Genomic DNA, 23,576 nt, shown 5'->3' with positions numbered 1-23,576 from the left:
TTATATATGTTGATTTAAGGAGATTCAGTTTTACTTGATTAATTTTCTAAAGATCATTTAAGGTGTAAGCAAAGTATATATTTTCTTGTGAAACTAAATTGGTCTGACCCCTTGCTAATTTTACCTGCAATTAGTTTGGAGTAATTACCACAGCATACAATTTAGTCCGCTTCCAGAAAAAGTTATTGTTCATGGTTGCCATAAAACTCTTTAAAAATTGTTTAATGAACAACTCAGCCATGAGTATGTCTTAGAAGATGAGAATTGCTATTAACTACGTAAAACGTGAAGATGCAAAAATTGGTGCAAAGATACAAACTTGGTGTAAAACCGACCCTCCGGTATGTGCTACAACACAGAAAAGTAGCAGGATGTCGCATAATGAAAGACTGTATCTAAACATATCAAGTTGAAGTAAGGTGACCTGCAAGCTAAATCCTGGTATCTCCTCATTCCTGAAGGCTTGAATTTTCTCCCTTAATGTTATCTTAACATAAACTTAAGTTTTCTTTTGTTGTTGTTGGTTTTTGTACGGCACCTGTACTTTCACCTGGATTGTTCCACGTCTTATTTTTGCTGTGTAAATCCACAGAATTTGCTTCTGATTTTTGATACATATGCTTTGCTTGTAAGAAGCAACAAAACAGCTTTCCTGCTTCATTAGTTCTTACAGAGACTGAGACAATTTTTCACTTTATTTCCTCTGTAGATAATGGTAGAGATAAAGATGCCAACTCTTTGAACCCTTTTTTTTTTCCTCAGGAAAAAAAGGATAAAAAAGGGAGAAAAACTATCTGCAGTTTTACAGTTATGGCTAGAGGGAGACATTTCCTCCTTGAGCTCTCAAGTTTATCTTTCAACACAGGAGTACCAGTATTTTTGTCTTCTGCTGTGGAAACCAATGCTCCTCAAGGAGATGCTCTCCTCAGAACAGCAGCTTTTTGTGTTAGGATCTGTGGACAGATTTTGATTCTCTCTGTGTAGTATGTTTGGGGTTTTAGGTAAGCGCAGTCAACATGGGTTTTGTATTATGTCTCCAGAATTAGTGGGAAAGGATCAGTACCATTTTCATTTAGCAAGAGCAACTTAAATAATCTACATTTTCTATAGCATCTATCACTAAATTAGCATGACACTGACATATGATTTCTCTTCAACCGCCTTTTTCCTTAAACAGCTTTAATGGATTGAAATCTTATCATTTTCTGCTACCTAACCGTATTAAGAAAGCTGTTTCCATTGCAAATTTGTAGCAGAAAAGATGTTCTTGAGCTTCAAAATGTTGTTTCTATTCTGTCTTTTGTCAACAGTGCACAATAAAGTCTTCTGGGTGAAATTTTCAAGTTGTACACAATATTAGCTAAAATGGTTTCAGTCATAAAAGTCCCTTTGACTTTCACGGACAAGAAAGTAAATTATGTATGTTTTTTTAAAATCTTACTATCATTTATTGTAATACTTTGTGGCTTCATAAGATCTTATTTCATTGGTTGCCATAGAGCTTCCAGAAAGCATCATCTTGTGCGTGACTCAAGACCTCTTTCCCTAGTAAACTAATGGAGTACCTTTGGCAACCTTCCAATTAATAGTCTGCTCCAGATGGCATCGCTTGCAACTTCTAAGAAGCACAGGAACAGGCAGCAACTGCCTTATTCTTTCTGTCAAATAAACAATACACATTTTGGTAGGTTAGGATGTGGTAAAAATAAATCAAGCTGCATGAGAAGTAAGCTGAGTTCATGAGTAGAACTGTTTGACTTTGAAGGTTGAATTGTCTACTATTGCATTTTGAAAGGAATTCCAGAGAATAGAATCACAGAATGGTTGTGATTAAAAGGGACCTCTGGAGATCCTCTACTCCAACCCACCTGCTAAAGCAGGTTCACCTAGAACTGATCGCACAGGAATGTGTCCAGAGAGGGAGACTGCACAACCTCTCTGAGCAGCCTGTTCCAGTGTTCTGGTACCTTCAAAGTAAAGAAGTTTTTCCTCGTATTCAGATGGAACTTCCTGTGCTCATTGCCCCTCATCCTATTGTTGGGCGCCACTGAAAAGAGCCTGGTCCTACCCTCTTGACACCCTCCCTTGAGATATTTTATAAGCATATATAAAATCCCCTCTCAGCCTTCTCCAGGCTGAACAGACACAGCTCTCTGTCTTTCCTCCCAAGAAAGATGCTATAGACCCTTCAACATCTTTGTAACCCTCTCCTGGACTCTCTCCAGTAATTCCTTGTCCTTCTTAAACTGGGAAACCCAGAACTGGATGCATTACTCCAGATGCAGCCTCACCAGGGCAGAGCAGAGGAGAGAGGGTAATCTCCTTCGACCTGCTGATCATGTTTTTCCCAATGCACCCCAGGATACCATTGACCTTCTTGGCCACAAGGGCACATTGTTGACTCATGGTCAACCTGTTGTCCACCAGGAGTCCCAGGTCCTTCTCTGCAATGCAGCTTTCCAGCAGGTCAACCCCTAACCTATACTGATGCCTGGGGTTATTCCTACACAGATGTAGGACTCTGCACTCTCCCTTGTTGAATTTCATATTGCCCTGTTTCCTTCATGTAGGACCCTGAACTCTTACCATCTCATGGTCGCTGCAACTGAGTCTGCCCCAAACCCTCACTTCTCCAACCAGTTCTTCTCGGTTTGTGAGGACATGGTCTAGCAGCACAGCAGATGTTGGGGTGATTGATGTCATCCATGAGAACCAGGGCATGTGACTGTGAGGCTAAATACCCTGTGGCAAACAAATGACAGACTCAGTTTCTAGTCTGGCTTCTCTGAAAGGAATATGGCCACACTCTAAAAGAAATGATACCCTTTGGCATCAGAACCAGCAGGATGAGCGCTACTGTTTAAATCGTTCTGTTGCTTGGATCTTTTGGCAATTCAGATACTGGAAGTGCAAGCGTCATATGTGGTGATGGTACAACTGTGTATACTATGATACAGGATGAATCGTGTGGAAAACCAAAACCTTCTGTTTGCATAAGTAACGCTGCATTCACCATGGTTATCAAAGTGATCGACTGTGGAAGTGCAATTAAGAACTTGGATTTTCCTGCTTGTTTATTCTTTGCCTACTGTAAGTAAAGTTCTATCAGCAATTAATGAGACTTAAGCCCAGGAAAGTATTGTTAGGAGTCTGTTGTATAGAAAACCAAGGTATCATGGAGATTACTCGTCCATTTCATGGGAAGAGTCACAATACCTGTAAATATGTTGATTCTACTGTCTTTAATTCTTTGTTTTTGTTGTACGTACTCAGTGCACATCATTTTATTGGTCTGTCAGAAGCCCTCAAAATAGCAGTAATTAATCGTTAGTGATACTGAGTATTCTATTAACTGTGAATAGTAACTTTTATTTCACTGAGAGGGTTTTTTTCACCTTTGTGGAAAGTATTGTTCTCAATTAGTTACAACGAGGAGAGAAATATAGAGATAAGCTGTAGTCACGGGGAAGTTGTTAATACTATAAGCAATGCAGATCAAATGTTTAGTTTTTAAAAACTGGCCTTGCTCCATGTTTAATGTGGAGTTATAACTATCTTCCTGAAGATTAGATTTTGCCCTCACCAATAGTAATTTGAGATTTTTATTCTCTTTTTCTACAGATGTTTTTTCTCTTTGTATTTGGTGATTGTCTACAGGACTGGAAACTCTACCTGGTTATCAGGCTCAGACACCCCCGCTTCCTTTTGTTTTTAATAGCCAGTCCAAACCCCAATCTTTTTGGAGATACAGCAGAAATGGATTATATGATACTTTCAGATTACATAAACGACTACCTGATTAAGCAAAGAATTAAGTCAATGTCCATCGCACCTTATATTTTAAGATCTTATATTTGAATCTTTCCACGGAAGTTAGTGGCAACACTCCCATAGAATCAAGCAAGGAGACTGGTTTTAAAGATTTTTCTCTCTGTCACTCCACACGTTACTTTCACCTACAAGAATGACAGTCATGACTATTTATGCTGGAAATTCTCCACTTAGGTCTCCTGGAATTTACATGACCCAAATATTTAAACAAGTGGTTTTAATATTTTACAGTCTTTTAAGTATCAGATGGAGTTCAACTTCATATTGCAATTTGGAATGTGAGTTTACTTTGAGTAAATTGGCTCAGTCATTTAGGGTGGGGAAGGATGGTATAAAATTCGTAAATATTGCTAAAGCTTACATAGCACTTTAGTAACTATTTATTATTTAGATCTACTATACTTTTTTCCAACAGCAGAAAGAAGTAAAGTTATAACAGATATCTAAAAGTTTGTGTATATATATATATATAGGTTTTTATGCGCCCGTGGCTTGGACAAGTGCACTCTCTGCTGGGTTAAGAACTGGCTGGCGGGCCAGACCCAGAGAGTGCTGGTGAATGGGGCTGCATCTAGCTGGCGGCCAGTCACTAGTGGTGTCCCCCTGGGGTCAGTGTTGGGTCCAGTCCTGTTTAACATCTTGATTGATGATTTAGATGAGGGGAATGAGACCATCATCAGCAAATTTTCTGATGACACCAAGTTGGGAGGGAGTGTTGACCTGCTGGAAGGCAGGAGGGCTCTGCAGAGGGATCTGGATAGACTGGAAAAATGGGCTGATTCCAATGAGATGAAGTTCAACAAGGCCAAGTTCCGGGTCCTGCACTTTGGCCACAACAATGCCCTGCAGCGCTCCAGGCTGGGCACAGAGTGGCTGGAGAGCAGTCAGGCAGAAAAGGACCTGGGGGTATTAATGGACAGGAAGCTCAACATGAGCCAACAGTGTGCCCAGGTGGCCAAGAAGGCCAATGGTATCCTGTCCCGTATCAAAACTAGCATGGTCAGCAGGACAAGGGCAGTGATCCTTCCCCTGTACTCTGCATTGGGGAGGCCACACCTGGAGTATTGTGTTCAGTTCTGGGCCCCTCAGTTCAGGAAAGAGACTGAAGTGCTGGAGCGGGTCCAGAGAAGAGCAACAAGACTGGGGAAGGGACTTGAACACAAGACCTATGGGGAGAGGCTGAGGGAGCTGGGCTTGTTCAGTCTGGAGAAGAGGAGGCTTAGAGGTGAGCTCAGCACTCTCTAGAACGACCTGAAGGGCAGTTCTAGCCAGGTGGGGATTGGTCTCTTCTCCCAGGCAGTCAGCAATAGGACAAGGGGGCATGGGCTTCAACTCTGCCAGGGGAAATTGAGGCTGGAGATTAGAAAGCAATTCTGTGCAGAGAGAGTGGTCAGCATTGGAATGGCTGCCCAGGGAGGTGCTGGACTCAACGGCCCTGGAGGTTTTTAAACTGAGATTGGACATGGCACTTAGTGCCATGATCTGGTCAATGGACTGGAGTTGGACCAAGGGTTGGACTTGATGATCTCTCAGGTCTTTTCCAACCCAGTCGATTCTGTGATTCTGCGATATGCATGTTTTGTGTACGTGCACTTGTGTACACAGTAAATGGTATGATACTAATTGTAAAAATAGTAAATAATTGGAATATAAGCAGGATAAAGAAAAAAAAATATATAATTAAAACAATAACTATTCCATTCATTCTGAACATATCACAGAATTGCATTAGGAAAAACAATAAAAAATGCGCTTTTAATCTGATAATGAAAAAAACCAATAAAATAAAAATGAGATCCATTAATGAAAATAATGGATTTTATCCAGACTAGTTAAATACTTAGTTTATAATTTTGTTGTTGTTGTTGGGTTTTTTTAGTTGATGGTGCAGTAGTTTAGTTTCATACTGGGTTGCTAAAGTGCAATTAGTACCAGTGTTATCATTTTAAGAAGAAAATAAATAGAGATATGTATATATATAAATATGTTCTTGAAGATTCTAGGATGGCTGTGGTTCAAGAATATAAAAAACTTTTCTTTGAATGGCATATTAAAAAGAAATGGCTAAGACATTTTGGAATGTGTTATGTCCTGAGGAAATGGTTTTATGGGTCAATAATGTGATAGCATGACCTGAAGGCAGTTTGGTTTAAAAGATGCTTCATTTTAGTCACAAAATTTCCAATGTGGTTTGTGATTCTGAAATCTTTTCAGTTGTACAGTTGAAATTGTTTGTTTCAGAAAGAATGAATCAAGAAACTAGGTTATGAAAGTGCATTTACATTGATGAAATATATTTTCTGTTTTTATTTTTTCTTGTTTTGGTCATTCACATATGTTTTCCTCTGGTCTTTTACATCCTGAAAGACTAGATGTGATTAGAAGTTAAATTTAAATTGCATGGATAAATGATTAACTTATTAGAAATCACAATTCACAACTTAATTTATCACATGCCTCCCTAATTTTTCACATGGTGATTACAAATGGGGGCTATATGAAAATTGGCGACATGTAAGATAAATTGCAAAACCATGTGATAAATGTACTTATCATGCACCTTTTGGCAGCCTTACCACCTCTCTGCTTGCTCATCCATCTCTGCTGGGACTTATTCTAATGCTCTAAACCTATGAGCAGAGTCAATCAATCACTGAAATTTTAAAATCAAACTCTCCTAGAACTGTTTTAGCCTCCTTTTGTCAGAGGGAGAAATGCCTTGTCCGTTTTCAGCTCTGTGCATTTTCTGTGAAGAAGAACTATGGTTATGGGATGGCTTTCTGATGATGGGAAGTGGTGACTCCTAACATCCCAAATGGATACAGACTTTTTTTTCTTGCATATTTCCTTCAAGATACTATACACGTGGAATAAGACATCTCTGTACATGCCTACTTCAGAGCTAGCTAGCTGTGTGTGTAATGCAGCCTCTTTCTTCTGGAGATCACTGGATCATACTTCAAAACTGTATTTTACGTGCGCATAACTAAATTTGCAGAAGTCCATCAATGAACTGTATTCTAACATGTTTTCAGAGACACTTTTCTAAAACCAAATTTCAACTTTTATAAAGAGTAGATATGCAAAATACATTGTCAATAATTTGACATAATGAATAAAATGTATTTTAAATTTTTCCATGTATTCAAACTGGCAAAACACTTTATGTGTTCTAAAATAACTTTGTCAACTGTAGAATGAACTTTTTCTAAAAAGGGGGAGAAGCAAGGGGGAAAATTCAGTAAAAATAATTGAAACCAAGCACGTTTCAGGTGTAATGCATATTATTATGTATGTTCATGTACATTATAGTATGATATTATAGTATTACTGTATAGAATGTATATTTAATGCATACAGTATATACGTAATGTGTATAAGGCATATATAATGTATAATATATTTATACTATACTTAAATATATTTTGGTATATTATATAAACATTATTAGAGTAAGTTTGGGGTTTTTTTTCCCAATAGAGAATCACATGCTGAAATTCCTGTACAACCGATCAGAGTTTAAATTTGCTATTTCATTTACATAATATTTTTTTTTTTTCTGCACGAGGAGAAATGTTTCTTTCAGTTCTTTCAGTTCTTTGTATTCTTTGGATAGTGGAACAAGATGAGAAAAATGCTTGTTTTGGCACTTCCCCAGAGGGAAATACAGTTTTTTGATGCTGGTAAAGATGATTTCAGCAAATAGTGCACATAAAATCTAGCATTTCGTGCAAGTTCATAAGAAGAAACTACAGAATAGAATAACTTTTATGAAGAAAGTATATGTCTGACTTGGTGAATAGGTCCCTGTGCTACCATAATAATGCCCAGTTCTAAAACTACAAACAGTTATTTGTTCAAAGTGAATATTAACATTGTAATTTACTATCTAATTACAATTTTATAGTAATAACTGCAAATGTGTTGTTAAAAAGCATTGCATTCACTGCCTCACACTAGCAGACTTTTTAGCATTGTAGTGTGTGATTTTGTCAATATACGAGCATTACAGAGATTTTGTAGAAAGTATTGGTTTGGATTTAAAAAAAATTCATACTCAAATGTTTTCATAAAATTTATTTTAAAAAGCTACTATTGCTGATCCAATATTATTGTCACATTGCAGCTGATTAATAACTTCTGTAAGCTTTAATGGAAGCAGGATTAAGCCCTGTGAAAACCAGTTCGGATAGCAAACCTTATTCACATAAAAGTCCTATGCTTTTTATTTTCAAGGAATACATTTCAATAATTTGCAAGGTTCCAAAAGCATGGGTTAATCTTGTACAAGGTTGCTGGTTTTGTCATCTAATCTGAAAGACTTCACTTAAAGCTACACAATTAAAAGCCAATTAAAAAAATGAATGCAATACTAGTACTTAGAAATAAGGCATTATTTAAGTGTATTTAGTTGCTAGTGAAGATTAGTAAAAGATGAATTTTTGAAAGAAAATTATTGTGAAGGAACTGTGAAAGTAAGATTTAGTAGTAATATCTCTGATGTACTTAAAAAAAAAACAACCCAAACACCTTAACCTTAACTTACATCAACAAGAAAATTTTGAGATAAGTTAAATTCTACTAGTTTCCATTTATTCGGATTTGATATAAGTTACTGTTTTATTAAATTATATTCTTAACATTTATTAAAAAGAAAAAAAATAAGTATTGATAATTATGGCATGATAGCAGTGCAGACGGAAAAATAACTGATGAATATCAGGGGCATCTCAAATAAAATTATGTTAATAGCTGTATCTCTATTTTAAGAACCAACCTAATAAATTACTCCAAGATATTTATTGTATTAAAGATATACTTGGCCTGTAGATTTCTTAACACACAAGAAACGTGTGTGAGTACTTACACTTGCCTCTATTAAAAATATAATGTTATGGGTTTCATAGGGCATTTTTCTCTGATAGACAAAAGAAATCGCAGTTTTGCAACTTACAACCTAGTGTGCTTACTCACAAAGCTAAAAATGCTATCACAACGCAGTAGTCAATTATTATTTTGTGTGCAATATGAAGTGTTGTGTGTTCCCCCCGGTCTGAGTGATGGGTTTTTCCCACTGTCCATGGAGAAATACAGTATCAAACCCCAGTCTGTTGTGTGCTGTTCAAATTCAGATTTCCTTGAAACAGCAGAGTGTATGTTTTGTGTATGACTTTACCCTTAGAAATCCTCGCTGCTGGTCTTGCTCTGGAGAGAAAGGTGAAGGAGCACCGTGACCATCTTTTCCAATCTTCCTCTTGTCATTTATGCCATCACAGAATGAGAGGATTCAGAGTTCAGATGGGAGAAAGCAAGCAGTGGCTGGGGAATGGCTGATATTTCATTGATTTTGTTGCTTTGCGAAATTGATTGTTTTCTTGCTAAGGAAATGAACAATTGTGCACCATTCTTTATTGTTATCAGCTGAGTGTACTTGTTTTACTGCATAATTTTCCAGTCATAGAGGGTTTTTTACAATATTTTGCAGTAGAACGAGTCTGAACTAAAATGAATGCAAACATTAAAAGCGCACATTCACAGTACAGTGTGCACAAAAGCCTGTGCGAATTTGCAGATAACTGCCTAGACAAGCAGTTTTTAAACCATCATGAAATTATGCATGGAACAGACTGGGTTTGTTGGAGTGTTCGGAGGCAGAGCGAAGCTGGCATCTATGTGGCCAGATAGATGTAAGCTGGTACCGTTATTGATGGAGACAGATAGAGGTGGCACTGGGGTAGGCAAGCAGCTTGAGGGACAGTCAGTGGGATTTTCAAGGGACAGCAAAGATACTTCGATGTAAGCAGAGCACGATTCGTTAACAAGAACAAAACCAAGTGAAGCACCTGTGCCATGTGTGGGCAGTGGGGCTGTGTATCCTTGGAGAATGCTATTAAAAAATCACTAAATAATAATGGGGAAGGGCTCACTGAAAAGTTGATGTGAGAGAGTCTGCTGATAATCCTACTACTTCGGGGATATAATATTTTTTGTAGGGAGAAGTTGTAGTATTTCTTGTTCTTCAGAGGGACTTAATTTCTATGAAAATCATGATAAGACAGCTGCAGTCATTAGAGAGACATCATAATTTTGCTTGTAAGGTCATCTCTTCTGTCGAAAGTATTTTGTCACAGGACAGAGATGGCTACTTCCGCTGCCAAAAGCCCACTTTAAAAGATTGACAAGAGAGATTAAAGAGGATACAGAAATTTGGAAGACATTCTTCTAACCTTTTAATGTGGTGCCATCTTGGCAGCAGCGAGTCTATGGCGGGATTAGTTAGGGACGAAGCATTTCTGGAATTATGTTCCTTTTTTTTTGTCTCTTTCCATTTGGGGTATCAATTAACAGCAATTTCACCAGGGCAGTAAAGCAAGAGAGTAAACAGTAAATAAGCAGCAAGCATAATTACAAACAGTAATGAGCCTTATGAATACAGGGGTGTTCTAAGACTTGAAATTCATTTATTTTGGAGCTTAGCATGTTCTGGGAAAACATAATGACTTTGTGAATGTATTGTCTCATTTTACATTGCGGAGATTCCATTTATTGGCCCTGGGGGCTGACAAGGAACTGACATCTGTGCCCAAATGTTTTCTGAACCTTGGCAGCAACAGGCACCTTCATTATGCAGCAGAGTTGTAGTTCCAAGTGTGCTCAAGGTGTGGGAGGGTAGCAGACTTTACCCTTGCAAGGAAAAATGGGTTCAGTAGCAAAATGACTGGGGCAATGGATTTACTAATGTGACCCATCTTCACGGAAACTGGTGCTTCTGTGACTGTGCACTAATAGTCCAACCTGCAACTCATGCTAAGTCTGTTTTGGTAACAGAATACTGGGCATGGGAGATCTCATCAGAATTAGGAAACCTCAAGATGCTTAGTTACTTAGTTAAAGCAAACAATATTTATAATCTTTTTGTATGGATTTTAGCTATAGATAGTATTTTTTTGGTTTTGTGTTTTTTGCCTTTTTTTTTTTTTATTTTAATCCCTAAAAGTCTACCAGAGAAAGGCAAAACAGTGAAGATGTGTCCTGTGTTGAATAAGGTTTGTGATCATTCTGAATCGTCTAAAAACCAGTTCAATGAAACCTTATTCAAGATTAAGCAGTTGTGCAATCCACAGAGTCTGGCAAAAGAGAGATTACTGGTTTACCTATCAATAAATTTAAGGTTGATTACTTTAGCAAAAAGTCAGTTTTTTTCTTAAAAAAGCATTTTACATAACTGAAAATCCTGGTCTGCAATGTCACTTTCATGTTTTCTGTGTGACCACATCTACAATGAGGGTAGAATTTCATTAAAGTAAGGCCTGAAGCATACACAGATGGATTTTATTTTTAAATAGGACTATCTATATAGATTATAAAAGGAAAGTTTTGTGAATATGGTATTTCAGGAGCACTAGAAAGCAATTAGGATCATCCATTTAGTGCATTTTGGTGGTCAGAAAGACATTAGCTAGGATCAGGTTTTCTCATTCATCATACCCTGTTACTTATGGATAAACAAGGTGATATGGTGTCTTGCTAATTCTCAGATATCATTATATAATATAATTGTGTTCTTGAGAGGCTGTTGAAGGCCATTTCCAATTAGCATTGTATATAGGAAACATTGGTTTAAAACAGTGATGCTAAGTGTGATGCAGCAAGCAAAATGCAATCGTGTCATCTGTGTGTGTGCTGAGAGAATAGGTTATTTCTGTGTGTGTGTGTACACTGCAGGAGAGAACAATCTTGTGTATCGAAAGATTGAACTGATCATGACAGTGAGTAAAGTATTTGGCTTTTTAAGATAGAATTCTAGATGCCAAGATCACTGGGTTCATGCTACTACCCAGATGAGTTTGGGAGTGTGCCAGGAAACTAAAAGCAGTTGATAAACCCCAGAAAAGTAGTAAATCAAAAGCTAGAAAGCTTTTGAAAATTTTGAGAAGCTGGGCTATATGCAGGAATGATCATATAATTCTGAAAAAGAGCTTGATTACTTCGCAGAGTGTGTTATGTGCCAGCATGTTAATGGTCAAACCCTAAGAGCTTTACACTTTGACTCTAATGAGTGCCCCAGAAGTTTGGATGTTTATATGAACATGATCTCTTTTAAAATGATGAGCTTAAACCCCTAACTCTGCTATGTTTTTATGTGTATCCTTTAATCTAGTCTCTGTATTGATGGGATTATTCACATGAATGAGGTTTTGCAGCCTTGGTCCTAACATTTATACAATGGATTATATTGATGCATTTACTACATCAATGGTCAAAATGAATTCAGCTGTGTTTATGCATACGCTGCTGTATAGACTAGAACTCACTTTCCCGTGATATAGTCTAGTAAAGAACATGAGTTAAATGGTGCACTGTTCTTCTGTAGCAAACAAGCAATGGAAAAATCTCAGATCCTTTATTCCACCGCTTTGATCTTCATTCAAGAGTATAGCCTGATATTGAATTATTCTCAAGATATTGCTCAAAAGGCAAGATTCCCCATGTGCCACTAAGCTGCTGGTTCTAGAAGCACAAAAATTCTTGCTGAACCTTTAGGGGAAAAGAAAATGTAAAACCTTCTGTAGGCTTTATATGCATCCTGAATATGTGTTCTTGAACACTTTCTCTGACCATTTACTAATACTCTTTTATCTCCTTCTGTCTGCATTGCCTATAAGGTAATAACGTATCCATTGCTTATCATACTCCTCGTCTTTCCTCTCCCTTCTTTTCTATAAGGTTAGCGCAAGCTCTTGGCGTCATAGGTATGTGTGTGGTTCATTTCAAGAACATCGGTAATCTCAGCGATATCAAAAGGACTATTAGTGTGCAATTAGTATATGCATACCTAAGTACCTAGGTGAGCTGTAGCTTATGCATTCAGAAATATGGATGTTCTTGCAAAATCCATTGATTTCAATCCACATCAATCGAACCATTCCCATTTTCTGTAATGAGATTTTGAACAGGCTTTGTATGAAAAGAGGTTTAAGCCACTTGTACAATAGCTGACCTCAGAAAGTGCCTGAAAAAATGGTTGCACATTGGGAAAGTAATGTTAATAAACAGCAATTCAGATCTCCAAGCTATGGCAAATACCACAGCAGTCATCAGAACTGGCATGCCATTGGATTTTCATGACTGCGTGTTTTGAATTTATCAGTTGTTCTCTTGCATCAAAATCCATTAAATAGGTACCTGCTTTGTTATTACATACAGAAAACTGCTTCAAAAGAACATTTTAAAGTTGCCAAGTTAGTAGTTCCAAAGTTAGTACCTACCTAATTAAGGTAAGAATTAAGTTACTAGCCCTAATTAATCTCCCTTGTTTGTACTCACAGTGATACAATGCTAACTAGTTGACCAGAGCACTGTTTGTTTCTGTGGGACCAAACCTCCTTTAGCACTTTTAGTTGAGTGAGAAGTTATTCATTCTGTTCGCCTTCTGTGGTGAAGGTGTGATCTCAGGCTATGTATGCTGTACGCTATTCACATTCTGCTTTCGAGACATTAATCCTTCTTTGTGACCTATTCTGAGGTGTTCATCATGCATCACTTTATCACAATATTTCTGTGAAACGATGACCTGCTAGGATCTCTGATTTTTTTAATATAAGTTGTGGCACACATGCAATTAAACCCAGAGTTTCCACTGTTTTTCCTGCCCAGGATGAGACATTGCACTCAGACTATCTGCCTGTAAATGATCAAAAGTATATGTGTAGCCCAAAGTTTCTGAAACACAACAGTTACAGAATTTGTCTGTTAGTCCCAATTCCCATGCTCGTTCCCTCTGTTTCCATCCTAGCTATTTACCAGAGTGCTCTCACTGCGCTTTATCTTGCCTAATTCCTGCTCTTGGTCTCTGTAGTAATCCAGTTTTAATGTCTTCACTTTCTCCACTGCAGCTTTTCTAATCTTGGCATTATTTCAAAACATTCCAATACAAAAGAAGAGATGAGCGAGAGCAAACTGAGGTCTATAGTGGCCGGACAAAGGTAATGCTCAAACTGGAACTGGGCAGGATCTGCCTGGACACCACAAAAAGTCAATTCACTAAGAGGGCAATTAAGCTTCAGGACAGAGATCCAGAAGGGATGTGCACTCTTTAGTTTTCAAGGTTTTCAGACCCAAGCGGACAAAGCCCTGAAAAACCTGATCTGAATATTCTGGGTTGACTGTGCTTTGAGCAAGAGATTGGACTGAAGACCCACTAAGGACCCTTCCAACTTGAGTGGTCTCATGATTTTGTAAGAATATTGCCAGAGCTCTGTGCTATAGCTCTGTAAGTTGCTACTAGGTATTAATGAATTAGTTTGGTACATTTTAGGGTTTGTTTGTTTGTTTGATTGGTTGGTTTTCTTCTGTTTTGAACTTGCCTAATTTAATTTATTGAAGAGAGTTGTCCCTCAGATCCTTTCCTTCATTACTTTCCCTCTTTCACAATTCCAACTTCCCTCTTTGCCTCTGTTTTTTATATCTTTACCTTCTAGTTTGGGAGCACAAAAGCGTTTAAAGGAATGAGTTGCCAGAATTTAGTAACGCTGGCAAAGCATCCTGTATTCTCTTAGGCATGCTTTTGGAACAAGCTGTTTTGGCTGAAACTTTCAGAAAACAGTAATCATCTGGGGGCAAATAACCAGGAGAGAAAATTGTATCCTGATCTATTGTAGTTAGTAGAGTATAGGGCAAGTGAAAACAGTGTGTTATAATTAGAAATATGAACAGCTTCATCTCTGATAAAGCTGATTCAGGGATTTAGTGATGACCTAAATCAATAAGAGATTCCTAGTAAAACGAAAGGGAAAATATTTTTTAATCATGGGAGTTAAAAACATGTTCTGCTAAACTTTCCATGGGAAAATGGTTTGTGTGTGTGTATGAATACTTGTCTGTGCTCCTGGATACGCGGATACCTACCTGGAGAGCCATGAGGGGAAACTTCCTCCCACGAAATCTTAATATGTAATTAAGGAAGAAAACTTATTTGAAATAAATATTTTGATGTAGATATGAATAATTTAAACTAGATATAATATTTATTGTGAGGGCTTTGTGCAATGGTGTCAAGGCTTTTGACTTCATCTACTAATTTGAAATATATTTTTATATTAATTATTAAGAAGAAAGCTGAGATAGCACATTCCTTTATAATATATTTGCAAGTGATTAGTTAAACTAGTGATATTGTTACAGAATGTAGTTGGCAATTTTCAAAATGTTAAATGAAGTGGAAAGACATTGAAAACAGTATTTTAAAAGTTGTTTTAAGAATTTTTTTTTTTCCAAAATAGTGTTTCTAAGTATATTAATATCGTATGCAACTCGAATTGAATTAGGCTCACCCATTATTGATTCTTTTCCACGCTTTGCAACTATTTATAGCATATACCTTTTTACATGTCTTAGCTGTGTCTACCTTTTCGCTAGGGCTCAACATCAGTAGCATGGATATTTTGGGCAGTATTACTGTACACTCAGCATTCAGTAAAACGTCACCTGTTTATAAATAGTTCAAAACCACCACTTAGTGATGGAGAAAGAGTCTCAGAATTTTCTGTGATCGGGATTTGGGTGTGGAATCTGACTTTGAAGATTTGTTCCATTGTAAGGGAATCTGAACCAGTTGCTAAAGATTTCATTAGTCTTGATAAGGAAAGGGTTGTTTTAGCAGTGGCTGAAAAACAGAGGAGGTGAGTTGGAGCGCAGGGGAGTCACTGAAAATGTCTTCAGTGAATAAACATGTAAAATTCCACATGTCACAAACAGGGCTGATAGTAGGTTGTCCTGGGAGAGAGAATGTCAGGGAAAAAAAGGTTGTAAAGCTCACCCCCAGTGCTATGGGTAAAATAACATGATAATGAAGAAAGATTCAAAATCGGGAGAGGATACAGAGTCAAAAGCCATTTTAATTGTGTGGCCTTGTCTTTGTGCCTTTTGAAAATAAAATCTGCTTCTTTATTGCCCTCTCTCTCTAGATCTCAGAGGCATTTCTTCGTACTAGCTCTGTATTTAGGCAGCTACCTCATCATTATTCATCTAAGTCATCAAAATTTTAAAAAGGACTAAAAACCCTGATATGTTATAAATAAAATATGGGAAAGAGGACAGTGACAGAATAAGAGTTCATATATTTGAGGGAATACCCACCAGAAAGCCCTCACATGGTATTTACAATGTTTTCTTATTGTTTATGTGTTATGAAAATAAGAATAAAAAGCTATCTGATCAATAGTTAGAGCTGATATCATACAGATGTTGTGTGACAGTATATATACTCAATCTTCATTCAAAATTCACAGTTTTTATTTCTTCCACTGTAATTGCCTCTGTACTGTGGCTTTCAATAGCTGTAAATTAACTCTGCCATAATTACTCTCTTCTTTTTCCTCGAATATTTCTATCCTTGCTATAAATTGTAATTCTGTTACTTCCAGTATTGATATTGTGATGCGTCCACTAAGACAGCACAGTATCTGGAGACATGTATATATATTTTTGGAATAGTTTTCTTCCACCCTCCCCCACTTTTATTGGTAGGGCTGATTTCTCTTGGCTCTGAGCCCAGTTTGGTTTAGTTTTTGTTTATTCTGTACAGGATTCCAGACTCTGCATTGAGATGGGCACTGTATAAATTAATAAATAAATTCAATATATGCTTGCTTTTAGTGGTTTACTTGGCACATCTGTTTTTCAGAGGTTTCTAAATCTTCATGATCTGCATAAGAAATCTCTAGTTACATAGGATTAAGGAGAGTATCATATTTTTAACATGTACAGGGTTTCCCATTAAAAAGTCATCATTTGCTAACAGCTACAGTCCTCTGGCATATTGGATACCGCAGTATGTCTCAACAGTTGGAATGTAGAATAATAGTTCTATTTAAGACACTACGGGTTTCTTAACTATGGTAAATACTTGTGTTTTTAATGCTCAAAACTGTTGTTTTGTACTCAGAATGTTTTTAAGGGTTCTCTACATTTATTTTATAGTCTCTGCATATGTAAACGTATATGTTGCATCTTGTTGAAATTACTGACATTCCTTCAGCTTTGCAAGAGCTTTCACAGGCATAACTGTACGAAACAGTCTTCAACGTATCTATTGTTGCCGATTGCACCGCTTTGACATAACCAAAAGCATCTTAATGGGAAACCAGGGGCATTTTCCATAAAAAATTGCCGATGGTCGCCATTATTCATGCCACGGTAACAAAGAGCCATTTAGAAAAATACTCAGCAAATGTTGTGGCACCCAATTAACTCATAAATAGCTCAGAGATGAGAAGAGATTGCCTCTTAGCCATCCAGCAGTTAGAGGATAATGGCAGACTTTGGTTCTGTGGGAGAGCAGGAAGATTCAGAGATGTGCAGAGACGTAAATGTATTATATGTAAAGCTAAGGTCAGAGGAGTTGTGAGGAGAGCGAAAAAGCTCACTCTGCTGAGGTGTGTGAGTCTCAGGGATTTCCCTATGCACACTTCAACCAGCTTCATATATTGTACTTCTCACAGAGCACCAAGTTCCTCTGGCTATCTAAATGGGATGAATAGGTTCTATTTATGACTTGTGGATTGTAGTTCTTCTTGTGATACTTGCAGAGAAGGTGGAAAGAAATGGAGGCTGCAGGGAGAAGGATGGTGTGTTGATCAACTTGTACAGTTTCTGTAATGTACCTGATTAGACAGATGATTAACATCTACTACAGGCAATGTGGTAGGCAAAGGAATACTTGTGAATCTAGTGGGGATTAAGATCTGACCTGAGCACTGAGTTTATCAGCACTGTGAAGAGTGAGTGCTTCTAAGCACGCCCAAAAGTAAATCTTTAGATACCCAAGGAGCTTTAATGAAAGAACCATTGATAGCTGTGACGTTGGCAGTCATAGCCCATAAACTATAGATTAGGTGCTAACCGAACTGAAATTCTGAAGGATCTGAATTTTATAGTAGTGCTTGACTGCTATCTAAGGCTTCTTATGGATTTAACCTTAAGCCTTTAAACAGTGCCTTGCTAGTCTGGAGAAGTCTTTCCAGATGTGCAGTTACTGGGTAAGAAAACACAGATAATTCAGCAAAACCTATGCATCTGGATCTTCAGAAATACATTCATCAGCAGTGTTCACTAATATCTGTAGTTTATGACAGCAAAGTCCTCCAGTCTCTCGACTTCCACTACAAGAAATTTGCCCGTGTATGGCCCACATATGGCCCACTCATGGCCCACTCAGTTGGCAATAAATATGTACACAATGCACCTTTCATGTTCCCAGTTATGTTTACTCTCTAAACAGATAGGAGTCCTGGATATTTCCCATTCATCTTTGATATATTTGGAAAATGTTATTGCCTTTAACATGGCAAGCCTAAGACAAGGGAAAACATTACCTGGGCTGTCCCCAGGTCTGTTGGAGGGAGGGCTAGATGAATTGTAGGTTAGATTTGCTTCATTGTACGTGTAGTCCTAGTGTGAGGTCCTAAGTTGTACAAAGCTCTCCAGCGCTGAAGGGCACTGCTAGGAACTGGGAAATGTTGCCTCACCTCCCATGATGTCTCATGGTTAAATGGAATGTTGTAGCGGAAGCAGTGCCAGTTGTTTGGTGATACCTTTTCATGATATAAAGAGATGTAAAAAAAAGTCTGGGTGCATTATCAGTATGTTGTCCTTACATTGAACGGCTAGAGTTTCTGAGACAAGACCTTATAAAGAACACGAACATGAAAAATGTATGGAAAAAAAGGTTCCTCAAACATAGACATATTACAAAATAAAAGTAGCTAAAAAAGAAAGAGAGTGGAAGAAGCAGGTGTCTGGAGGCACTAACATGTATTGAAATACAGTAGTGCAATTCACCTTAAATAAAAGATGAAAGAAACCCAGCCAAACAAAACCGAAACCCAGCCAAACAAACCGAAACAACCAACAACAGCACAAAACCAAACCAGCCAACAACAACACAAAACAAAACCAACCAACAATAACAAAAACCTCCTAACAAAAGCAAAACCAAATAAACAAAACCTGAAAACCAACCAACCAAACCAAACCAAACAATCCTCCTTCATTTGTGGCAGGAACACTTATTTTAAAAGCTATTTGAAATTTAAACATTTGATATCACCTCTACTGAAAGTAACCCAGTGCATGTCCAAAGGGAGGCTCAGAAGTAAGAAAGAAGATTATACAATAGAAGAAAAGGGGTAAAAATGGGAGCAGAATTAAAATTGTGCAGGCAGACTTTTGAGTGGCAATGTCTCCCATTTCTTTCCTAAGCATATCCACACTTAGTTTCCAAGAAAGCAGGAAGGACATACAGGCAAATTGCCAACCAGATGGTGCAATCGAGTATGAAGAATGCATTCAGAAGGGCAGTAAAATGGAGAATTAAAAAATGCTATCATTTGCTTTCCTGACACAATACAGGAAAAAATTCACATGGAAAAAATAAATGCTAACTATGTATTTATGCCTTCTAGTCATTTTTGTGCCTTAGCTTCAGAAAACCTTCCACCTTTCAGTTTTCCTATAGTATCTCCTACACCAAAGTAATTTATTCTTATTCCAACTAAGTTTCTTTGTAGATTTTTCAAAATTTCCTTATTGTTGCCTAAATACATTTCTGCTAAGATACAAAATAATTTAACTGTGAGAGAAGGATTAGGTCAATTTTGAGGACTTAAGTAGCTGCTGCTCTTACAGAGCATGAAGAAAGCAGTACTTGCTGTCTAGACTTATACATAATCAATAGATGGGGAGGCTGTCAGTGAAATTAGTGACAGCCCATGGACTTATATTGTTTTTCATGTGTCATACGATTTTCAATTTATTACTGGAATTGCATCATCTGTGTGTTTGCATTTTGTCTTTGGAATAATTTTATATTATTTTTTACTTACAATCTGGTTTTATTGTCATACATTGGCTCTTTTCAAAACAAGGCTGAGTGTGTACTGCATACATTATGCATATACAGAAATACACATCCTCACCATACTCCTCTGACTTACTTTCATATTTCAGAAAATACACGTAGAGGTGCATGAAGTTTTCTCACAGGAATAGTTTGTAGTTATTTGAGGGTAATTTTTGCTTGTTTGAAGTGTAGTTTTGTTTATGTGATTGGATGTAACAATTATATATCAATACATGATCAGAACTTGACAAATGTAGTCATAATTGAAGAGAGGAAGCCGTATCCTGGCAAAAATGTAGGAGCCAGCCATCTGTCCTGAAGATTGTCAGCCTTTTTGATTTGAATTTTACGTCTGTATCTTCATATTCTATTATATAAATATATATATATATATGGACTATCTATCTTTACCTTTTTTCTTACGAATAGCTTCCAAATGGGATTAAGCTACAGCGTATTAGCTTTATCGTCATGAGTCATTAAAAGACCTGCCACCTTCTTTCTCTGCCCAGTCTTAACTGGTCTTTACATGGTGCTGTTTACAAGCAAGTGCTTGTGGATTGCAAATGAATCTGAAAAGAAACCAAAGATTGTAACTCATAAAACGAATTATTTTTTATTCATTATTAGAGCTCTTTATTTTTTATTATGTCATGTTTTGCATTATGGAAAGCCATGCTGCCTTCTGTTTTTTTTTTCTTTTGTATTACTGAATTCTGAATCTATTTACTTAGTTTGCAGATATTTTTTATTCAATGCCTGAAATCCAGTCTTGATTGCGAGGAACCAAATGTGAACTTCATTCTTCCTTTCTTGGAAATTCCTTCCAGTTATAAAGATTTTACAAGTGATTTTGACATTGATAGGCATAGAACAAGCTCTGTTGTATCCAGGTTATGTTCTGTGTAACACACATATAACCTTATTTCTCTCCCAGGTGGCTTGAAGAATATTTGAGAATTTACCTATAACAGCAGGTTAGACAAACATAGACACTCCTGCAGTTGAGCTGGTAGAACTGCATTACTGATGGAGACAGTAGAAGCTGTGGGCTGTCAGGGTTTATGTGAAATTTCCATTGCTTTTGGTGTTTTTGCCTGGTGGTTGGAGAAACTGGAACACAGTAAAGTGAAATGGGCATTAAACCCTTCAGTGACAGTTTCCAGTCAGTTTCCGAATTTCTCTAATCTTTTGAGTTCTTAAATTAAATCAGCCATTGCTTGAGATTTTGGGTATGTGTCTGGAGAGGAGATGGACTAACTTTTACTACATCAAGGTCCCCAAAGGTTTTGTCTGTGTATATGGTCAAATAGTTTTAGCCCTAGTTTCTCCAGGCAAGAACAAACTTGACTCTTGCCAAGGTTTTCTGTGAAAAACAAATACCACAGAAAATGCAGAAAGAACTAGCTGGCAACTCATCTGTGAACCAATAGAAGAATTTGATGTCATGCTGCATGTGGCAAGGGCAATAATGTCTCAAAAGCCAAAATAGGTTGAAAATCACAAGCATCAGGCAGTGTCTTGTAACTGGATCAAAAGTATTCCAGATATCATGGTGCTCTTACATTGACTTCATCACTGTTGGTTGTTGTTATGGGTATCTGAAAACGTACTTTGTTAAATAATTAAAGTTGAGCAATTCCCAATTCCATTGACTTCAGTTGAATTTGTCAGCTAGTGCCCAACAGTGGTGAGGAAAAAAAAACACAAGCTGAATTATGAATTATTAAGAAAGAAATAGAACACATATTGGAAACCATGACTTTGTGGCTGTGTAGAGCCCTGGTAGACTCAGCTTCTTCAGCGCTATGAGTAATTGTCCTGCTCCCATTTCAGAATGGACAGGTGAAGAGTGATGAAGGTGATCAGACTTATGGAACGGTTTCCATGTGATAAAAGAAATATTACGATCTTAAATCTGGAGAAGAATCAACTGATGGAGAATATGATAGAGATCTACAGGCTTGGGAATGACAGGAAAAGGTAAGTAAAAAATGACTGTACCCTCTTCACATGTAAAGAAAGAAGCATTGATAACATTCAAAACAAATGAATTTTTTTTTTTTTTCACATTGAGATATTAAATAACTTGTGGAACTCCATTTCAGAGGCTTTTAAGGATGCAAAAAGTTGACAAAGCTTCAAAAGTGAACCAAACAAGTTCATGGAAGGAAAATCCATCCAAAGCTGTTAAATAAAAACATGCCATCTCTGGATCAGAAAATCCTTGAACCATAAATGAGTGGAAGCTGGGGATATATAAATAAGGTAAGTAGCATTTATATACATTCTTGCCTAGGAATCTGACCTACCATAGCCACTTCTTGTTTGTTTGTTTTGTTCAACATAGCTACTATGATACTTAAAATTAAATGTGCTCAAGTGCTTTGCTGGTTCAATGCCTTTGTGCATAGCATGTTCAGCCTGTTATTTTAGGTTCAGGGTCATAGGAAATAAATCACTGTTTAGGAAAGGCAACAAAAGAAAATACAGCTTTTGTTTTTCTGGTGGGCAGTACTCTGCCTTCAGAGTCAATACTGAGTTCACAAGCATGGTGTTAATGGATGGCTTTGCTGGAGCTGTCAACATTCAGTCAGATAAGATGTGACACTGGGATTTTGACCATTTGTGGTTATTAAAGTTCTTGTGTACTTATTATAGGATAGTGGAAATTAGCCCTGGTGTCCTGGTCTAATTCCAGCTCATGCATCTCCTGCAGTTTGACTTGGATTGGTTCCTTTTTCACCCTTCAGTGTGTGCTGCTGGTTAATGACTGCAGTTTACTTCAGAACAGCACTGTAAAGACTCCATGTGGTAAAAAGTTCAACACAGATTATTTCATGTCTAACACAGCAAATACAGTAAACTGTGCAACAGTTCTTGAACATAATAGGAATACAGAGTATATGTGAACCATTGCATATTTTGTAAGACACTGGTCATAATTTGCACTGAAGAAGAGTCAGCGTTATCTCAGTGAATCTTGATGAAGCCAGCAGAGCTGCATGCATGTACATCTGTGGAGAATCTGGTATATTATTGAGTGACTAGATGTGACTGATGAGCTGGTGTTCTAAATTTTGCACTGAGATTAGTGACGCACAGTTTTCTGAATACACTATGAAATTTTCTTTAACGTAGAAGAAAAGATGAGCTGGGGTTTTACGCTTAGTTTTTTTTTTTTCCTTCTTTTCCATCAAAAGGCTTTGTATGCATCATCAATGTAAGGCAAGTAAGAGAATCATCTGTCTTTGGGGAAATGATTGTCTACATTCTCAGTGAAAGGTCAATGAGTAGTGGGTATTAATTAATCCAGCTGGGCACACAGCATCCCAGGTTTAACAATGTCCAAGCTTTTTATAATGATGATAGATTTTAAGGACCTGCCTTTTAGTAATGGCATCCCATCTGTTTGGGGTTAGAGCTTTCAGCACATTAGGGGGGTTGTTTAGATTCTTCTTTATAAAGTTGGTCTGGCTTGTGGGATAGTCCCAGGCAGCAGTTATTTTGAAGAAAAAGAATGCTTAGTGAGAATTTAAGGCCAAAACTTGAGTCAGGTATCTTTTAAAATATTATTGGAAAAACAGAGGAAACACGTTTGCTTTTGAAAGCAAAGATAGTGGAGACTGTAAATGTCTTTATTAAGATCCTTCTGAATTTCTTGTTTAATGTAGAAATATGAAATATATTGTCATTGGTTGGACCTAGCTGCATGGCTGATTTCTTATAGTGCTCAAGTACCTTGTTTCCTGATGTCCATAATACCGGACTGAAGATAGTTGGTCCACTGAAGAGTCATGTTCTTGATAGATGTTGATGTGGTATGTTTTGCACTACTGTGAAG

At 37.3% G+C, this 23,576-nt stretch overlaps 1 long non-coding RNA gene across 2 annotated transcripts in view; it reads left to right on the top strand.

Moving 5' to 3' along the window:
• Positions 1 to 23,576, top strand: part of LOC139829058 (uncharacterized) — a 147,126-nt gene that overhangs the window by 7,646 nt on the left and 115,904 nt on the right. For both annotated transcript variants that reach the window (XR_011741278.1, XR_011741277.1), the window contains exons 3-4: positions 21,569 to 21,715; positions 21,841 to 22,000. This is a non-coding gene — a long non-coding RNA (uncharacterized lncRNA). The remainder of the gene's footprint in view (positions 1 to 21,568; positions 21,716 to 21,840; positions 22,001 to 23,576) is intronic.

This window comes from Patagioenas fasciata, chromosome 13, assembly GCF_037038585.1.
Source record: "Patagioenas fasciata isolate bPatFas1 chromosome 13, bPatFas1.hap1, whole genome shotgun sequence".
In the NCBI taxonomy this organism is placed as follows: Eukaryota; Metazoa; Chordata; class Aves; order Columbiformes; family Columbidae; genus Patagioenas; species Patagioenas fasciata.
Note: the sequence above shows the minus strand (reverse complement) of the source record. Positions and strands in the feature narration are given on the sequence as shown.